We start from the raw sequence: 21,764 nt of genomic DNA, 5'->3' as shown, positions 1-21,764 counted from the left end.
AGTAATTGTTTTAAAATATTGTTTGTAAACAAAGTAAATATTAATTTTTGTACAAAGCAAGTATGATATACAGCGAGAAACAGCAACCACTGAATAACAGGCTTCTGGCTTGGGATAGGCGCATTCTTAATGTGGCGGGGTTGAACATGTTTACGGGCGATCAACCCTCCCCATAACCTGGGACAATGGAGTTTAACATTGACTATATACAATGGAGCCATTACCAAGAAAAGAATTGTTCAGAATTGCTCCCATTTATTTGTTTGGGTGGTATGAATATACGCTTTTATTATTTTTGTTTAAAGGTGTATACTTTATATTTTACAATAAAAGTATAAAACAAAATTATAGAAAGAAGAATTTTGATATATGTTTTTGGTTATTGTTTTTTTTTAATTTAAATTACTTACAATTAGAACTGAGTAAATGAAACTGACGTGTTTTTCATTCAAACAATTGCGCTAGAATGCAACTTTGTCAACTACTCTGAAATAAAATTCCACGATGCAACATCATTAACAACTTCTTAACACAACATCCACTGTTGTGACGCCAGAATAAAATAACAGGATTTATTTCTCATGTGAATTTGTTTTACCCGGAAATCAAGGTATTTCATTACAAGCAATACAATATTTACAATAATAATCTGGTTTCAATATATTTTTGTCAGGTCACAAAACTGCTTTATTTCCAATCTTAACTGTAAAAGAAAATTCAACCTCACAGTTTTCAACAAGATTTAAAGAAACTAACAAAAATGGTAATTGTTTTAAAATACTGTTTGTAAACAAAGTAAATATTATTGTGATTATCCTATCTGACAGACATTTTAGTTCAATATATACATATGAAGCACATTATTTCCAACATGTTCCTACATTTACGGAATTTGGAATCCAACATGTACAATTTAGCGTAACAAACATAAAATTTGTCTTCTTTCCATTTTAATTAAGATTTTTTAAAGATGGAAACGCATGTTTTCATTTTTCATGATAGACATATAAGCTACATAAATGTCTAAACAAACAATTTTTCAATGAAGGGTCTGTCGCATGAACGTATGAAAACGATTACAAAACGTATGTAAAATTGTAAATTGATATTCAAGGATATGAATAAACTTTTACTACAATATAATAAAAGAAGATGTGGTATGATTGCCAAAGAGTTAACTCTCCACAGAGACCAAATAACGTAGACGTTAGCAACTATATGTCACCGTACGGCCTAATTTTTGTACAAAGCAAGTATGATATACAGCGAGAAACAACCACTGAATAACAAGCTCCTGACTTGGGATAGGCGCATTCTTAATGTAGCGGGGTTGAACATGTTTACGGGCAATCAACCCTCCCCATAACCTAGGACAATGGAGTTTAACATTGACTTTATACAATGGAGCCATTACCAAGAAAAGAATTGTTCAGAATTGCTCCCATTTATTTGTTTGGGTGGTATGAATATACGCTTTTATTATTTTTGTTTAAAGGTGTATACTTTATATTTTACAATAAAAGTATAAAACAAAATTATAGAAAGAAGAATTTTGATATATGGTTTTGGTTATTGTTTTTTTAAATTTAAATTACTTACAATTAGAACTGAGTAAATGAAACTGACGTGTTTTTCATTCAAACAATTGCGCTAGAATGCAACTTTGTCAACTACTCTGAAATAAAATTCCCCGATGCAAAATCATTAACAACTTCTTAACACAACATCCACTGTTGTGACGCCAGAATAAAATAACAGGATATATTTCTCATGTAAATTTGTTTTACCCGGAAATCAAGGTATTTCATTACAAGCAATACAATATTTACAATAATAATCTGGTTTCAATATATTTTTGTCAGGTCACAAAACTGCTTTATATCCAATCTCAACTGTAAAAGAAAATTCAACCTCACAGTTTTCATCAAGATTTAAAGAAACTAACAAAAATGGTAATTGTTAAAAATACTGTTTGTAAACAAAGTAAATATTATTGTGATTATCCTATCTGACAGACATTTTAGTTCAATATATACATATGAAGCACATTTATTTCCAACATGTTCCTACATTTATGGAATTTGGAATCCAACATGTACAATTTAGCGTAACAAACATAAAATTTGTCTTCTTTCCATTTTAATTAAGATTTTTTAAAGATGGAAACGCATGTTTTCATTTTTCATAATAGACATATGAGCTACATAAATGTCTAAACAAACAATTTTTCAATGTAGGGTCTGTCGCATGAACGTATGAAAACGAACACAAAACGTATGTAAAATTTTAAATTGATATTCAAGGATATGAATAAACTTTTACTACAATATAATAAAAGAAGATGTGGTATAATTGCCAACGAGTTAACTCTCCACAGAGACCAAATAACGTAGACGTTAGCAACTATATGTCACCGTACGGCCTAATTTTTGTACAAAGCAAGTATGATATACAGCGAGAAACAACCACTGAATATCAAGCTCCTGACTTGGGATAGGCGCATTCTTAATGTGGCGGGGTTGAACATGTTTACGGGCGATCAACCCTCCCCATAACCTGGGACAATGGTGTAACAGGACAACATAAAAACAAACTCATCAGATCGATACAAAGCATAAAAACAAAAAACAAAGACACTAAAGACACAAAGTACAGATCTGAGAGTACTCACAGTTACTGAAAGCTAATTCAACAACTAATTTTAAAAAATCATATATCTAATAAGACTAAAGTATACATGAGTACACATTCACCATCCAACGGATTTAGTGTAAAGACGTCGTTAACAGTCATAGAAAAACATGATATTGTGTAACACCAAAATATTGGTATCGACACATTGTAGGACCATCAATGTTTATAGGTGTATAGCAATAATGTTTTGAGTTTTGATTTATTGATACCAAAATCAATCTTTATACCGATAAAAAAAAATATTCAAAGATCTAATTACAGTATGACATTGGTAATCTTTTAAAATAAATTTATCTAAAGGATCGATTTGTTTGCCCGAATCTTTTCTAAATTTACGGACTCGATAAACAACATCATCGTAGAAACTAGGATGACTTTTGGCCTATCCTGTTTTCAACAGGTATAGCCAAACTTCCAAACCAAATCTTAGTAGTATCTATGCAAGAATTGAGTTAAGGTTTTAAGTAATTTGTTGTAACGAAATCCTTGACTAAACATACAAGTAAGAGTAACATTCCAAGATTTGATTATCCCTAGTAATTTTTTGGTCAGTGTTATCACTTGTTATTCTATCGTAGAATTCGCATATATGTACATCGTACATTATACCCTCGTTGATAGACGTTTTCAATGCGTTTTGCACATGTACAATAAACATATGATATTATTCTGTTATAAGATAGGTAAAACATACTTAAATTGTTAAAATGTTTTGTATCGCAAAATCCTTTCATTTACGTAAAGATATTCTTTTAATTTTAGATGAAATGGTAATAGTCAAAATTATACTACTGACGACCTCCATAGGGATTGTTGTTCTTACTATAATAAGGTATATTATGTGGTATATTTAATAAACATGATATAAGGGTAGTTATACCATTATTTGAATAGAACTCGTAGACTAAGTCTACGTTGATTTTGTCTGAAATGATAATACGAAGTTGATTTCAAATTATGTTACGACTTAGATTTTTAGTTGTTATAAAATTTAATCTTAATCACTGAAATTTTGCACGGTGTTTTATTTATTTATTCATTAATTTGTTGCCTACTTCGCGATCACATAACATCAGAGAAAATATCTCTTGCGCAAATAATTTGTAGAAATTAACAATTATTATATGCAGGGTGAACAAATCGTTGATTTGCGAATTTAATGTCCGCGCGAAAGTTCATGTATTGAAATCGCGAAAATGTTCACGTTTACAGTCATTTAAAAAGGTATTTATTATATCTTTTCAAATCAGAAGATTTGTATTTCTCACTGTTTATGAATCTAAGCAATTACATGAATTGTATTTAACCATGTGCACGAAGAAAAAGAAAATATCATAATATTTATATTTATTGTTGTAGATTATGCTATCAGAAGATCAGCAATTATAAATACCGAAAAACTATTGACAGTTAAAAAAATATCTCCAGTTATAATTATAGGAGATACAATGTAGCAAGATTCTAGAAGATAATTGTTGAAAGATGTTTCTTATGTTTTATCATAAGTTCATTGTTTAAACATTTGCAAAACTTTGTGTATCTCTGTATTTTGAATAATTGAAAATGACATCAAGAATGATAGTATGTTCACTAGTTTGATACTAGTCAATATTTATTTTTAAATAAACGAACGCCAGTGTATACAAAGAGCGAATCCAGATAGTTCATTTTCACTGTCATACGCGAGTATTACTATTGTAGAATAAAGGATGATAGGGAAACTATGTTTGTATACCTTTTCAAAATACAAAATAATTGATTTGAATGTATATTTTAACACAATTTGAGAAAGTCATCTATTCCATGACTTACATTATGTTACCCTTCACAGAGACGCTTGATCTTTGACGGAAGGTTGTTATTTACATGACGTCATAGTTGATTACCTTAAATTAAATTTAAAAGACAATATTAACAGATGATTCAGTATAATTATAAATTAAATAACACATCGCTGAGAGGGTGATAGAGCAGATTGTTACCCTTCAAAAAATTGTCAAACTTGACATCACCTCGGTATACAATGTTTTCCCGGGGTAACAATCTGGTCTATCATCCTCTATGCTATGTTTTATTTATAAACGATCTCCTGGCTTATATTTTTACCCTTCACGGAGACGCTTGATCATTGGTGCGCTTTATTAAGGATGTACACCTCTGAGGAGCCAAAACATTTCTAGAATTAAAATTTTTTTCTTAACCTGATTTTTTGGGTTTATAAGACTGTAAGAAAGTAATTGATGAAAAGTCATATGGTGGTGCACTTTTTTGCTATGGCCATTTGAAAGTACCCCATTCTTATGATTTTCCCATTTTCCATCAATTTTTACCCATTTTTGGATATCATGAAAAAATCAGTTTCACAATTAAACTTTTTTACATACTTTAACTAAAGATGAATTGGACCAATCTGAAGAAATTTAACTTAAAAAAAACTATAGGTAGGCGTTAATATAAGAAAGTTTTATAAAAGTTTTTTGCTTTTTCAAAGATTGTCAACATTAAAAAAAATCAATTTGCTTCAGTATTGTTACTTTCCAGACGACTGTAAAGTTGTTGTGTACGTCATAATTTGTCACTTTCAATTTAACATGTAAAGGACAATAATAAAGTAACAATCAGTATAATAAATCAAATAGCACATAGCTTAGATGTCGATAGAGTAGATTGCACATGTAACTAAATGTGGTTAGGAAGTGATAACAAATTATTGCAAACAGACAGAAGGATTTTTTTTTATTAAAAGGTTTGATGGTGAGTACTAATAACTTAAAAGTAGTGATATTCATTTGTCCAAAATCAGGTATGGTTTGGGCTAATACCGTTATATAGTGTAGCTTAATACTTAATACATAATCAAATATACCTTTCAAAATTTTGCCAAAATTAAATTTTGGGTTGCCTGGTGGTTAATACATTAAACACGGTTTAAGTACATCGTGTTTCTAGATATTAGTTATACTTGGTAAAAGGAGCATGTGTAATAATAACATTTACAGTACCAATGTTATTTATTATATGCACATTTTGACAATTATTGTCTCTTGAGTGATGCTCGAGACCTAATTGAATAAAAGATTATTATTGAATATCTCATCTGAAGTGAAACTAAAATAAGAAGCAATGTAATTAAAATTTTATCTCTGGACTCGCTCACTTTAGTATGATAGGTCGCTTCGTGTGAGCAACACGACGGGTGTCACATGTGGAGCAGATCTGCTTATACTTCCGGGGTACCTAATATCATCTCCGGTTTTCGATAAGGATCGTGTTGCTCAGTCTTTATGTTTCTATGTTATATTTTGTAGACTGATGTTCGTTTTTTTCCTTTTCGTTCCACGGCGTTGTCAGTGTGTCTTAGACTTGTGAGTTTGAATGTCCCTTTGATATGTTTAGCCTCACTTTTTAAAAAAGATGGATTTCGATACCACAAATTACTTTCATAATTTTACTGAATTTTTCGTATATACATAGGATTGGTTTTAAAGTTTGAATTTATACGGACATATTGTGATAAGGGCACGTAAATGAAGATAAGTTCCAAGTGCTAAGCTTATTGGTACTTTGAATACACTTATATGTAAAGGTCAACAACTAAACACTATAGTAAGATCTTTGAAGGTTGTCTTTATCAATAAAACAATTGTTTTTTTTTGGGTTTTTTTTTTAAGAATTAAAACATTGCTAACTATGTGTTGCTATACAGTTACACACATTTATGGTACTACATCCTGTCGATAATCATTTCTAGGCATTGCACAAAGTCATGCCTTTCTCGGGCTGTGAATGATTACCACGTCCGTTGGATGTGTACTGATCGATATTATAGTATGGGAAAACTTGTTTATAAAATTTGACTTACTCAAACACTAAGTTTTTTTCTACACCCCATGGTATATGTAGGTGGCTTCAACTGTATTTGGCATAACTTGTTGGATGTTTTTGCAATGCTATTCAACTTCGTGTGTTTGATTGTAGCTTGCTTGTGGTTTTGATTCGAGTGCCACTGCTTATGGTTATGTAAAAGAAACGCACCTCTAGCGCAACAATTATAAGCTCGGTATCTTTAATGAGTTTTATCTGTGAGTACTCTTAGATCGGCGATTTCTGTTATTTGACTTTTTTGTTAGCTGTCTGTCCCAAGTTTGGAGCCTGTAATTGAGTGGTTGTTGTTGGTTGCTGTCTTCCATATTTGTATTTTTGTTTATTGTTTTAGATTAGATAAGGCCGCTTTTTTTTCTCGTATAAATATTTTCACATTTTCTCTTTACCGGGGCCTTTTATTGCTCTCTATACGGTATGGGTTTGCAAATTTTTTAAGACCGTACGGTTAGCTATAGTTGCTTACCTCAACTTCTTTGGTATCTGGGTAATAGTTATCTTATTGTCAATCATATCCAACTTCTGAAGAAAAAAAAATACAGAAGATTTGTCATATAGTCTCATATTAAAGGTAAATCAAAAATGTTATTGTTTATAAATACTAGATGTTGATATTGCAAATCGTTTTAAATTGTCATTATTGAAAACAAACAACGATTTGGTATTGTCATGGCCAGTACCTGTTAGAGACGTTTCGCAACAGCAACATTAATAATAATTAAAACGGAATCTGCAAATATACGTGACTCATTGCATTAATTTATCCTAAATGATAAAATATGAAAATGTCTATTTCCGTGTTCCAAATGAAATAACTTGGTTTATAATCATTTCCTTGGCTATCATAGAAATGTGGTGTTTAGTATTAAACTTGTTTTTAATTCTAAATACTGATTTTGATTTTGTGACTACCAATTATATTCTCAATACAAATGCGGGTAAGTCTATAATTTCTGAATAGGATGATTAATATTGTTGCTGAATTATCAGGTACACAAATTGTATATATATTCGCAATTATGTAGTCTGTGTCAATGCACTTATGTGTACAACCAATATCTTTCAGTAATTGACATAGGGAGGATACATATCTGAAAAGCACACACCAAGCCAAGTTAAATAGACATAGTTCAGCAACTTGTTTGTCTTACGCTTGTTAAAATTAAACTACAACCTTCATTCTAAAGTGGTCGAGAATATCTTTTATTTGATATTTGCCATGTACCTTCGAAAGGGTAGATAAATGTATAATAGTGAAACTCATTTTTTTGATATTGAATAGATTTTTTTTATTAAAAGTACGTGCTGCATTAATTGTTTTTTTACACATGCATTTGATGTACACATTTCGAATTTTTGTCCTCAATAGTTGATAAACAGGACGTAGTGAAAATAATGATGAAAACTATGTTTGTAGTTTTGTTATGATAACTGTTTCAATTTCAGTCTACCAATATCAATGTTATTGCAGTGTTAAAACACGTTTGCCCAGGTCTGTGTATCAATTTGAGATACTTGAATTAATTTTTAAAAAGTTTGAATTTGGTAATTCATTGTCAGGATTTAATTTTTACAATGTATTGATGGAACGCTTAAGTTAAATCTAAGCTATTAAAAAGCCTTTTAGATAAACAACCAAGTTGATAACAACTGCTGTTTGAACTTCCCAAAAGTCGACCTTCGACTGTTTTTCTACACTCAAATTGTCTTCGTCGTATTTGGCACAACTTTTTCGATATTTTTTGTTTTCAGTGCTCTTCAACTTCGTATTGAATTTGACATCCAACTATTTTGAGTTTAGCGCCACTGATGAATTTTATGTAGAAAAAACGCGTGTCTGGTGTCAAATTATAAGCCTGGTATATTTGATGAGATTTTGAAATTATTTTGGTTATACACTATATATATCTGATGTAATCATGAATTAGCAGTGTAATTATCTTTATAAACTATTGGTTCAAGACATTCCTAAGAAAGTTAATACAGAAACGTCCATCGAGAGCAGCAATCATTTACAGATGCATTGACTGAAGACAACAATGCAATGCAGCAGTTACAAAAAGTCATTTAGATTAACTGAGTATATGGAAAATAATGACAAAAGAACTATATAAAACACCGTTAAAGAGACAAAATGATCATTGTTGACTTGAAGGGGCCACCATACTGTTGTCAATTCAAGTATCCGGTCTAAATTAGCCGATTCCTTTCGAGTTGTAAATGAATAAAACAATAAATTGTAAGATTTTTATCGATAAATAGTAAGCAACAAATCCGTATTTGTTAGAAACCATGCTGTCTCAAAAAGTCAATACTCTAATTAATTTAAGATTGAAAATATATTTACAAAATATAGTGGGCGGGACTTTAAAAATTGATAAGCAAACCGGTTGGAACTAATTATAATTGTTTGCACTTTACCACAGAATTGGTTCTGTTATCATATCAAAGCAATATCAACAATAACATTAAACGTTTTAGCTGCTCTTTACGCAACATGTATAAACTAAAAACAAGTTAAATTGTTTAAAGCATAACCATACACACTCTCGAATGTTTAGGTTTGTCAAATGCTTTACCCTGATCTTTATTTCTCCACAACAGTAGATACAATTTACAAAATTTACAAATAATATATTCTTGGAACGATTCAGTGTGGTTCTAATTGACCTAGTAGTTTAAGAAGATAATGCTTTTGATAAGCAACGCATATTACTTACATCAGACTTAGTGGAGACACACAACTTACATTCTAGATAATAAAAGTTGATTAGCTGAAAATATTTGCTTGAGAACAGATAAAAATAAATCGAAATATGAAATAGTTATATCAAAGGGAAGTAACTAGTTAAAAACGTCTACATCACCTGACATGAATAATATGTGTGTATGTCGTATTAATCACCTTTTTCAGTAAAAGCAACCAACATGTGCTGAACAAACACAATAATTACCCCTTTGAATGGCATGTATTGTCATTAACCATAGCTCTTAAAGACGAAAACAAATGTATAATTTTGTTTTCATCAAAGTCTGGTTGCAATTTTTGTGGCATTATAATTTCGTCTCGTTAACGTATACCTACATTGTAACATTGTATTTTTTTTTTTTGTAAATTAGTATTAACAAAAATACGTTACACATTATGTTTTATATTATCTTTTGTGCAGTAACATGGACGGCTGCCCAGAATATCTGTAACGTTCCATCTGTAGGTGTCATCATGTACACCACGAACAGAGCATATACTAAACTACCTAAAATGTTCACAGCATGGACGTCCTCACAGAGTAGTAAATCAGATTGGACATCTTTTTATGGTAATTTGCCATTTATTATATAAACAAAAATCGATATTATACCTAAATATTTCTAACATAATTTTGTCATGTTATACTTATCATAACAAAAGGTATTACTATAAATTCATAAATTCATTACGATTGATGATCAACGAACGTAAGTACAATTTTTCGAGTGTAATTTCAATGTAAGTTCAATGTGTCCATGCTTGCTGTTAAGTATCATATTTCTCTGATCGTACTAAGTTTATTTCTAATAAAAAACAATTAACTACAGGGATATACATATCAAAAGTTGGTCAAAACGTTTATTAATAATGTTTCTAGGTATTAACTCATTGGTTTGAGCGTTCCTGGTGAAAATAAAGCCAGAAAAGTGCCTTTGTCCCAAGAAATATATAAAGTGTTATTTTCATTCTAAAGCAACACTATTTTTTTCTGTATATTTGTTTTGGTCATTGCATCATATAATTTCTTGATTTACTATTAATGAAGTTGTTGAATGAAATTGTATATGAAATACGACAACAGCGTCGTAATTGTATGACGACAAGACTTCTTATCAGCAAGTTGAGTACTATGGGCTTACTTTAAATAACTGCGAGCATTCTTGAATAAGATATAAATTGTGATATATTTGGTGTTGTGTTGTATTACACAGTTATTTTAGAGTTAACTGATTTTCATGTACTTGTTTTTATTGTAACTGGTGTTCATGTACAATGTACTTGTTTTTATTGTAACTGGTGTTCATGTACTAGTTTTTATTGTTACTGGTTTAAATGTACAAGTTTTTAGTGTAAGTTCTTTCATGATGGTCTGGATGTTGGTTCTTTCGTTTATTTATTCTTTTCGTTATTTATTTTTACCTTTATTCTCTGTTCTTTATTGCAGCACACGTATTATACTCTATTCTTTATTTATTTGGCCTATTTTTCACCATTCTTTATATCTTTTGTCCTTAATTCTGCGCTTTGTATCCATTATTGTCTACTCTGTTATCCCCATCCAGACCCTATTTTATGTACATATTGATAATCTACTGTTCGAGACTAAAAAGCGCAGAGTTAAAATGTACAAAAATTGTTTAATTCCGTCACATTTTCGTATACCTGTCCAATGTAAGGAACCTTGACAATTGTTGCCGTATGTCATATCGCAATGTGTTTCGTTGTTTACAGAATTAATTGTTGATGTCTGATAGATTGCTTCTGTTAAATTTATTCACAAATTTATAGACTCTGGACGATTTAGTGGTTGTATGGATATCAAATGAATGCTGGGTGTCTTTGGGTTGTTTTTGTCGTTTGGTTATTGACTCATTGACAGAGACCCAACATTCTCTTCTACCCATTTTCACGAAGAATTATAGTGAAAAGTCTAGATTGTTTCATTGCTCCAATGTGCATTATCAAAGAAAAATTATTTTATTTCCAGAAGTATAAATTATATGAAATAAATAATGCCAACAAGCCGCAGTAAACAAGATCGACGACGTGATCGCTTCATGAACGGTTTAAACCATATCTAACGATAGCAGATTAGCTGAAGATAACCAAATTTTTAAAATTCTAAATTTGCCGATAATTTGACAAAATAGTAACTGCTATTTCCGATTTCGGGGGTTCCTTCTTTAACATTTTTTCAATTACAAATCACAGGGACTTGTCTTGAGAACTCGGTTTATAAATCTCCCAATATTATGAATCGTGGTTGAGTAGTATTTATATATTGTAGTCTTGTAGATGTATTTTTTAACAACTGAACTGAGTCCTTATTTTTAAAGGACTGTGAAAATAGGTAGAGTGAAAAATAAAATTATAATACAATTATTTGAAAAGGTAGTAAAGCAGACAATATTTCAACAAATATCTTAGAAGTTAACTTTCGATAACATAACATAAATTTCTAGATATTATATTTGAAATTTAAAACAAAATTGGAAAACTTAGTTTGTTGGATTTAAAAATCATGGTTTTAAGGTTTATAATCAAGTTAAGGAGGCCTCATATCTTGACTAACATATAGAAATTGACAATGCGGGTCGTGTAAGAACTCCATTTTACGACGAAAAAAGAGAAGATTTAAATTGGAATCATGTTTGAACGTTGATGGAAATTAATTTGAATAAATTGTTTTCTATATAAAGTTAGAATTTTAAACACATATATCCAAGTGAACTTGAAATTAAGGATACTACTGATACTAGAAGGTCTGCTTCATACCTTGATCTTTTCCTCAATATTGACACAGATGGACGACTTTACACTAAAATCTATGACAAACGGGATGATTTCAACTTCCCAATTATCAATTTCCCATTTCTCAGCAGTAACATACTCTCTGCTCCGTCGTATGGTTTTTACATATCTCAATTGATACGTTATGATCGTGCATGTTCACACTATACGGACTTCATATACAGGAGTGTGCTCCTTACGCAGAAACTGCTCCAACAGAGTTATGAGGAGGAAAGATTAAAAATGACACTCCGTAAATTTTATGGACACCATCACGAATTGATTGATCTATACGATGTGTCTGTGTCTAAACTAACTAATAACATTTTTACCACGTCTTAGATTGTGGTTTAACATCTATGTCGTCTGACTTCTAAGTACCGAAGGTGACCTATTCCCGAAAATGATTGTTTTGCCGAGTGTGTATTTGCATTGCTATACGACGTGTCTCGGTATTATACATCCAACATTCATGTATTTATTTATAAGGTTTCTGTTGTGGTTTCGGTTGGATATTGTGTTATGTCTTATCGTTTGTGGTTTGAATTTTGTATTTTCGGTACAGTCCACATTTGTCTTATTTGTCAGTATAGTCGAGTTAATTTCCATTTCCCATGGATAAAGTATCGTGTTAGTCCAAGTAATTATGACGTCGTCACAGCATTTATTTAAAATAGCCTTTCAATACCGTCATAGTCATGATAATTGTTTGGACTAGTATTGTGAAAATAATTGTATGAATTTCAAGATTATATATTCGTTACAAAAATACGTCACTGTTTGTGATGTCCTGTGCTGTCGTTAATGGAAGATGTTCGTTGTTATTCTGCGGTGTACATGTTGTAACGACTTTTATATTATTTATTCGTGAGTTTCTCTGTGCTGAGTTTTCTTGCGTTTGTTTGTGCTGTATTTTTGTCACGTAGTATTATCATTTTAGCGATGTTTTTTAACATTGCCATTTAAGCGGGAGGTTTGGCTAGCCATAAAACCAGGTTCAACCCACCATTTTTTTCTTAAAATGTCCTGAACCATGTCAGGAATATGCAGTTGTTATCAAATAGTTCGTTTCTATGTATGTTGGCGTTTGGTTTTTTTTTTGCACTTCAGTGTTTCTGTTGTTCCGTTGTTTTCCTCTTATAGTTGATATGTTCCCTCGGTTTTAGTTTGTAACCCGGATTTGTTTTCTCTCAATCGATTTATGCCTTTATTTGAGATCATAGACAATTTTGATTCCCAAACTATCTCGATAGTTTTTATTGATTTTGCAGTTCAGCATGTAAATACCCAATATATCAGTATATCCTTCATTATTTAATGAAAAATTACGTAGAAATAAAGTTCTTCATTCGTCCAAAAATAGTTCATGTTGAGTAGTAATTCGTAAAAGACTGTTTTAATCTGTTTGAACTCCCTGATACTCACAGTGGTTGTGAAAAGCATATTCGAAGCTCGTATGTATTTTTATTCTTATGTTGATTATTGTTACATTATTCTGAACTCAAATATGGAAATCCTGATCATCAATTTCATTTCTTTGCAAAACTTGATATACAAAAATTGTTCAACTACAACGTTTTCACGAAAATTACTTTAATCTTACCTGCTTTTTAAATTTGTATCTCATACCGGTGTATTTAAGTGTTATTATATTTATGTTTCAGGTTGCCTGGATGTATCTGTAAAAAAATTTACGTTTATTGGTATGGAAAGAAAGTTAAAGGAATATTTTCCAAACAGTCCAAATGCCACCATATTCAAAAGCGTATTCGAATGTGCATATTTCTGCACAAGAAAGTGCGATTTTTTTACATTTTTTGTAAGTATACAGTATGAAATATACGACACTCTATCAAGAACTTCATTCAACGTTTTATCATTAGAAGAGAGGCAAAAGGTATCAAAGGGACATTCAAGCTCATGTCTTAAGATGGACTTTGGCGTAATGTTTTTAACTGCATCTGAATATCGAAAAAAATTATTAACGTAGATTTCATATTTCAAGAGATTAAATCAATTACATTATGTATGAATTAATTCTGTAAAGGTTTAGAATTTACGTAACAAATGGGATTGTTTTCATCTTTGATTTAAACTTCCTATGATTGCCAGCGAGACAACTATCCGTTAGAACCAAAGGACAAAGATGTGACAATTACAGACCACCATACGGCCTTCAACAACAAGCATATATCTCCTCAAGTATTCAAATATTTATACCTTTTACGCTTGGATCTGAGTGTTCCTATGAAGGTTAATTCAGAAAAGCTCTTAGTTCGCACCAAATTAGTAAAGTGTTATGATCGTGTATACTAGCCAACAAAAAAACGGTTTATGAGTTCGAACTCCTATTTTACATAAAATATAATAAATAGGAAAATACTGCAAAGCAAATTTATACGATTCAGAAAATCTGACCACGTTGAAAAGGGTCAAAATAGCGTGACGTTGAAAATATGGGTAAAAGTTATTTGGCGGAAAATGATGACAGAAATAAGCACTCTAGTTTGAAGATAAGATTTTAATATTTAAATAGTTGTCTGCGAAAGGATTCGTAGTAGATACAGAACAAAGGTAACAAAAAAACAGGCTGGTAACAACCGTTGCCGTATAGTTTTTCTACACGAGTAGTCAGGTCAAGTCCGAGGCGATAGACGAGGACCTTGACCTTACTACAAGTGCAGAAAAACTATACGGCTGGTTGTTACCATCCCGTTTCTTTTGTTACTTTTTTTTTGTATCTGACTTGTACGACGTTTTAATTAGAAAGCAATATATTTTGCTTTTAAAAAACGATTGCATAATTAAAAAGATTGAACACAAATGTGCATACCGGTTTATGTACTACGATGTTTGGAGATATTTAATCTTTAATAGATTAGGGATTTTGCGTCAACACTAGCACTTCTCAAGTCTATAAGCTGTGTGCGAGTAAAATTATTGCTTATTTCTTTGAAGAAGGAGTAGATTGAAAAGTTGGGATGGGGACTTCTTAAAATGACAAGCAAAAAAAGACCTTTAATCTATATTTTCTATCATAATAGAAATAAGTTAATGTCCTCTTTCGTTGACATGTTATATTTTAATAAAACATAAATTGCTAAAAGTGGGGGGGGGGGGGGGGGGGGGGTATTATAGCTTTGCCCCTCACTTTCGCAAGTGTGTAAAGCGGGGTATGGTCCCTTTTCCCGGCTCCTACGCCCCTGCATTTATACATATGCCCCTCCACACCAAGAAAAAAAGCATACATACGTACAAACAAACGAACCTAAAGAAAGAAATATGTTTTTCCTACTCCTTCCCCCATTTGGAAAGTGTGGGAGGGGCACTTGCCCCCTTCCTAGGCTAATACCCCCTAAAAGAAAAAAAACCAACAAAAATATAAATAACAGATTTAAGAAATTCAACGACATATGAAGAATATAGTTCGATTTAGACGATTCGAAAGATTTCAGCTCAAGGTTCATCAGAAGGAATCGAAAAATATGGCCGTGTTTACACCACAAAGTTTAATCAGAGAAAAGGCAAACCTGTGCACCCGAAAAAGTTTTAAGGCATGGCAGGAACTAGATAAATAAAATTTGAATGCATTTTATGTTACAGAAAATTGAACACTTACCGGGAATTTGCGATTCCTTTTTTTTAAGCCTGCAGAAGTTGATAAAATAAACAAACACATGCGTTTCATTTGATATGGTCCACTCATTTACATAGTATTAATCACCTATTGTTGTGCAGATATCTATTGTCCATCTATTGTCCAGTCAATCAAAACAATTCACTACAATTATTTACACAGGGGAACATCAAACATTTTTCCAAACTTAGTTTATTTTGGCAACTTCTGTGGGAACGAAAAAAAGGAATCTCAAAATCCAGAAAAGATTATAATTTTCTGAACCATAAAATGCATTTACAATTTAATTATCTAGTTCCTGTCATACCTTAAAACTTTTCCAGGTGCATAGGTTTGTCTGTACTCAGAGTAAAATTTGTGGTGTAAATACGGCCAAAATAGACAAAAGGTTATGATGAACCAACGAGAGATTTGTACATGGAAACATTGTATGGTTGCAGTTACTCTTGCAGTCAGTAACTTCGTAGACATTTTATTTAATTTCCGCATTTTGGGACATAGTTAGCTTTTTATAAATATGATTTTTATGAACATTTCTCATATAAATTGTATTTCTAAAACCAGGTAATTAGATCACAAGGTGTACGATAAAGTACTATTAACTCACTGAATGCACGAGTGACTCTATTCTTAAAAAGTGTCCGTATAAAATTATGTATATGTAAGAGAATGATAATCCCTTTCTTCATGATTAAGTATGAGCGTTAGCGAGTACTTATCATAAAGAAAGGGATTATCATTCTCTTACAAACTTAGAATATTGTAAAGTGCTCAAGGCTCAAATGATCTCTTGATTGGTTGTATTCAAGAATTAGTTTCATTGTCAGTGCAAGGTTATAATTAATGCATGATTTCCTTTTAGGCATTTCATTTCATTTCTGGATTCGTTTTAGTGATGTCAGGACTTTCTTATAATTTTGGAAATTATTTAATAAATTGTATTTTAGACGTTAGATGACACAACAGTACGATGAAATGGTAGGAATTGTATAAGTTTCCTAATTGTGAGTATGAATGTTAATCATGTAATATTTTAGTGAGGAATTATCTTTTTGTTTATTTACAGTTCATATCAATAAATTCAAGATTTGAGTTAAAACTAAATTTTGTTATACAGCCAATTGTGGAGTCCAGCTCTTTACATCAAATACTACTTCATTATGTGAAGTAATTAACTAAAACTAAATGTTCAAATAAAATGACTTTTATATTTATTCAAAAGTTAAATTAAATTCCTGCATTTTTCTTAATCTCATCGGAATGTTGGAAATTACTGTTCTTACCAACAGCGAATCCAGTGATCTGAGTTTTGCGAAGCATATTAGCTAAAGATTTAGGTTACATGTATATTTAATTTTAAAACGTTTTTCTTTCTTCTTTTTTTTGCATCGCTTTGATATTGTTTAATTTTTTAGTAAATTTGAAGTTATGAATATTCTTACAATAACATTTACGGTACCAATTTTAATGCACCAGTAAACTTCAACTTATTTTGATTTTGTTGTTTGTTCTAAAATTAAACTTTTAGTCACTTTCAATCACAAATCCTTTCAAGCTGATAAATGTGCTTCGGGGCATTTGTAACTCTTTAATACTTTAATAGAAACTCTTTGTTGAACTGTAAATAGGCCTAAACAATAGAATAATCCCTTACTAAAAACATGATTTACTTTCATTCTTCACAATTAAGAAACACCAAAATCCTACAATTTCATTGGCTGAGAGCACTTTGCTATTTTCTAAGCATAAAAAGTGTCCGTGAAACACCCTTGAATGTACTGTTCTTCTATAGCTCTGCTCGGGGCAAAGTCGTACAAAAAATATTAATCAGACCATGTTTGAAAAATGATTCAGAAAACAACACTGTAAATATATTGGGCAATCTTTTTAGCTTGGTATCTCTGTGTTCAATTGCATTATACATGTATATATAAAACGCATTGCCTAGTATCGTTTCTTTTGTTGACTAACATATTATAAACAGGTCTCGGTATCAAAAACTGTGAAACTTAAAAGGAAAGCCAACTGACGAATTTATATTGCAACAATCAACGAAAAACAAATATGACAGACGGCAACCAACGACATATATTGGATATCAGGTTCCTTGCTTGAGACAGGCACATAAGGAATGTGGCGCGGTTTAACATGTTTGTGAGTGCTCAACCTTCCACCTACAATGAATCAGAAGTGTATCAACACAACATAAGAACTAACTATAAAATTCAGATGGAAATAGCTTGACTCATCAAATCGGTACTAAGCATACACGGGAAACTCTACGATAAAAGGGAAGATTTTTCGTTCCCTATTGTTAATTTTCCTTTTTTGGATGGTGATGTTCCTTTGGCACCATCTTACGGTGTTTATCACGTATATCACAACTCGTTCGCTATGCCCGTGTCTGTTGTGACGTTTTGGATTTCAATGAACGTAATCTATGTATTACTGGTAAATTATTATGTCAGGGATTTCGTTACCACAAATTACTTAAAACCTTTACTAAATTCTTCCATAGATATAAAGATTTTGTTTTGAAGTTTGGTTGTACTTGTAGAAAACTTATTTCAATCGGGATAGCACATCCTCATTTTTACGGAGATGTTATTTTCCGAGATCGGAAATTTAGAAACGATCCCAGTAAACTTATCGATCCTTTAAATAATCTTACTCGAAAAGGTTACCAATTCAACACTGTAATTATATCTTTGAATATTGTTTTATTTGTATTAATATTGATTTTGTTATCAGTAAAATATTAATGTTATATACATATGCACATTCATGGCTCTACAATCTGTCGATACCTGTACCTTGGCATTGCACAAGGTCATGTTTTTCTCTGACTGTTTATGACGTCTTTACACTAAATCCATTGGATGTTGGATGTGTACTGATTGATTAGTCTTAGATGCATGATTTTTTTTATAAGTTGTTATTGGCTTTGAACTAGCTGTCAGTAACTGCGAGATTCTCAGATCTATGCTAAGTGTCTTTTTGTTGTTGGGATGTACAAGTACCCGTCCACGTCCACTTTGTGTTTTTGTTAGATATATTTCTATTTGTATCCATCTGATGAGTTAAGCCTTTTTCAACTGATTTTTATAGTTTGTTCTTATATTGTACTGTTGCACCACTGTCCCAGGTTGGGGGAGGGTTGGCGCCTTCAAACTAGTTTAACCCCGCCACATTCTGTATGTGCCTGTCCCAAGTCAGGAACCTGTAATTCAGTGGTTGTCGTTTGTTGCTGTGTTACATATTTGTTTTTCGTTCACTATTTTGAACATAAATTAGGCCGTTAGTTTTCTCGTTTGAATTGTTTCACATTTGTCATTTCGGGGCCTTTTATAGCTGATTATGCGGTATGGGTTTTTCTCATTGTTGAAGGCCGTACGGTGACATATAGTTGTAGCATTTGGTCTCTTGTATAGAGTTGTCTCGTTGACAGTTATACCACATCTTATTTTCATATATACAATAGTTCTAACACTTGTGTTGACATTCAGACCTGTATTCTTTAACTCTAGATTATTTTTTATTTTAAAAACTGTAAAACCTGGATATTCTCATTACGGATGCCTGTTTACAAAGTATTTAAACCAGTTTGAATATATGTCAATGTTTTTATAAAATTCATGATAAAAGCGAAAATATGTTATCTAATAAATGATTCCTCATTGAGTATACCATACCACATACAAACAAGAAATTAAAAAAAAATGGGCTTTGCTCATTGTTGAAGGCCGTACGGTGACCTATAGTTGTTAATGTCTGTGTCATTTGGTCTATTGTTGAGAGTTGTCTCATTGGCATTCATACCACATCTTCTTTTTATATAAAAACAAATGACAAAAAAATGACAAAAGACACAAAGTACCGATCTATGAGTAATTGAATGCTATTTCAAATTCAAATTCCACTTATCTGTAAGAGCAAAATGTCATTCAGTACACCTACGACGGTCTAATTTCAAAGACAACAGAAGCAGTTTGAGAAAAGCACGACCGTGTGCAATGCCACAATATAGGTATCTACATGATGTAGTACAACACGTGATAATACCTGAATAGTATACAGGTCACCGCCTTTGTTCTGGCGGTCAAAATTATTTTCGTTTTAGTGATGTATGAACAAAGATGAAAAAGTACGATTTTGCAGCGTGACACCGTCACGACATTCTGCTTAGTTTGTCCCTTTGGTGCTTTTTTCTCTAATCTTATCCACTCTTAATAGATTTCTTTTGAAAAAAATGAAATTTACCTGACCTCTTCAAGTAAAAATTTTACAGATTAAAGAAGTGCAAAATACAAAAATGAATTACGTATTATATTAAGGCAACAGTTCTTTACTGTTGTCAACGTCTCATAAATCTACTAAGAAGACAAATCAAGTTAACAAACAAGAACTAAAGTGAATCGCGTGAACTCCAAAAGGAGCAAGACCGAGTGAGTCGACATGTTAAGCGTCTCTTGCTATGCATGCATCACCCGCCATTCGAATCCACACTCAGTCCAAATGTCACTATTGGAAAAAGAACACAATCGGAAAATTTACAGAGAAGGTATCTTAAGATATAAGATTCCGAAAACATGTCGCTAGGGAGTTGAGACAAAGGCATTCCGTATCGGTCAACCAATTTGGGATGGTGACCGTAAAACCTATGTCGTGTTGCTTTCAGCCGTTCTTCCTCATAATTCTTTTGGAGCATTATTATTACATAAACATATCATGCATACAAATGCAACATTCTGTCTTAGTGTTAAAGAAGTGCTTTCTACCATTTTACATATAACCAATTGTTTCAAAGTCAGTCTTTTTCTTTCCAGAGTTTTAAATAAGTGACACAGGGTTTTTTAAACCTGCATAGTTTTTACACGTGTATTGTCCCTCTTATCGCAGCTAAAATTGTATTAACTCTTCAACCTGAGTACACGTATAAGGCGGTGGATAATTTCCTATTTTTTTAAATGCTGACATATACAGCCTGCATATGCTTCATCCTAGTGAACTTTATGAAAGTCTGTTGAATTTTGTATCAATTTTTCAGTTAAAAGGAATTTGACCCTTTCGAAGTTTTTATCAATTATTTAGCTTTTTTTTCATTCTAGAGACACGTTTGCAAGTGTATTTATCAGAACGAATTGAAGTCAGATTTAGTGAAGCGTCCAGTATGTATTGTCCCGAATTTAAAAAAACGGGAACAAGTTGATGATGTATATTCGATGTGGCGTTCTTCACTTCCAATCTTCAAATTTGAAACAGGTATGGAAGTTTTTTTGTTGCAAAAATCACTCGCTAAAGAACTCAGATGACTCCAACTTGGATAAGCTAGGTCTGAAAGGACATTATTTACTTCGAATCACCGGCTCAACATCAAAGGCAAATGTCATGAGCAATATATGATACAATCCAAAATTTTTGCCCTTTGTGGGGAATAATAGCTCACTTTACACTGATTTCAAACATGTAAGGTTTTTATATATTTTTCCTCACCATGTATGGAATATTTGTCACTGGATGTAAACCATACAACACTCAATCATATCTGTTTACTCTTTAAAGGGGACAATTCGCTATTTCTGGTTTAAAAATGTCTCTTATTGTGTCATTTGATAACTTACATTACAAACTATTTGCTTTCTACGTTTTTTTGTTTGAAATAAGGGGGATGATTTAATTCTTGCGGTTTACATGATGTCACTTCCGGTGTCATATAACTAGTAACTTTAAGCGGATTCTCAAAATGCATAGGAACTTTAGGGTGAAATAAGTACAAAAACAGGCAATAACTCAAATAAACGTCACCATATTTGTTTAACCTGAATGTATTATTGTGAATATTAGAATATTGAAGGGGGGAAGACTCCTATAAAAACATTGTGCCTTTCTCCCTGCTGACTCTTCCATGGTTTTATAAAAAAAAACCAGGAGGTGTAAGCACTTATATATCTTATGAATAATCTAAATGACAAGCAATCAAACACATATTTTACTGTCAAATAAATCTTA

General features: G+C 31.7%; 1 long non-coding RNA gene across 2 annotated transcripts; it reads left to right on the top strand.

Moving 5' to 3' along the window:
- Window positions 1-678: 678 nt before the first annotated feature.
- Window positions 679-4,396, top strand: LOC127707388 (uncharacterized). 2 transcript variants are annotated; one of them, XR_007984841.1, is made up of 3 exons: window positions 679-763; window positions 3,457-3,526; window positions 4,054-4,396. It is a non-coding gene; the product is annotated as an uncharacterized LOC127707388 (long non-coding RNA). The 2 variants fall into 2 exon arrangements; XR_007984840.1 differs by lacking the exon at window positions 679-763 and adding an exon at window positions 1,807-1,952.
- Window positions 4,397-21,764: the final 17,368 nt, after the last annotated feature.

This window comes from Mytilus californianus, unplaced genomic scaffold (assembly GCF_021869535.1).
Source record: "Mytilus californianus isolate M0D057914Y unplaced genomic scaffold, xbMytCali1.0.p SCAF_68, whole genome shotgun sequence".
NCBI lineage: Eukaryota > Metazoa > Mollusca > Bivalvia > Mytilida > Mytilidae > Mytilus > Mytilus californianus.
Note: the sequence above shows the minus strand (reverse complement) of the source record. Positions and strands in the feature narration are given on the sequence as shown.